The sequence below is a fragment of the Penaeus monodon genome, chromosome 23, assembly GCF_015228065.2.
Source record: "Penaeus monodon isolate SGIC_2016 chromosome 23, NSTDA_Pmon_1, whole genome shotgun sequence".
Taxonomy (NCBI): Eukaryota; Metazoa; Arthropoda; class Malacostraca; order Decapoda; family Penaeidae; genus Penaeus; species Penaeus monodon.
Genome location: NC_051408.1, coordinates 17,823,748 through 17,824,211, shown reverse-complemented (window position 1 = coordinate 17,824,211; position 464 = coordinate 17,823,748). Strand labels below are relative to the sequence as shown.

Here is a 464-nt window from a genome sequence, read left to right as displayed (position 1 = left end):
AGGATTCCCCACGAGTGACTCAGACGGGGAAAATGCCCATAACAGTCATGAGTCATCTCCGGGCAAGATCACCAAGGGAGCGGCCAGGCACAGTACACAAGGACACTTCCTCAGGCTCGCCGTGACTCTACAGTGTCTCAAGAAGACAGTCACTCGCCCGGGAAAACTCGGCGGTTACATTACTTGTCAGGCTTGACAATGCACGTGTGTGAGAGACTTTGATGGTTATTTATGGAAATGCGTGATGTGTGAGAGTATTCATTTATTTTCTCTCAGCTTATCTGTCTGTGATGTTAAGTACTGTAGGTTACGTCTGTCATACTAGTCTGATTTATCCTAACAATTTGTGATGTTATCTACTTGTTTATCAATGTACTCGTATGTAGAAGATATGTTATATGCAAGTTTATATAAATGTGGGGGGGGAAAAAAAAAAACAATAGATCTGTTGTTTATGCTAAGTA

At 42.2% G+C, this 464-nt stretch overlaps 1 protein-coding gene across 1 annotated transcript in view; it reads left to right on the top strand.

Annotated features, from left to right (window-relative positions):
* The window catches only part of LOC119587851, a gene marked incomplete at its 3' end in the record, with an annotated part of 46,176 nt that overhangs the window by 790 nt on the left and 44,922 nt on the right, over positions 1–464 (top strand).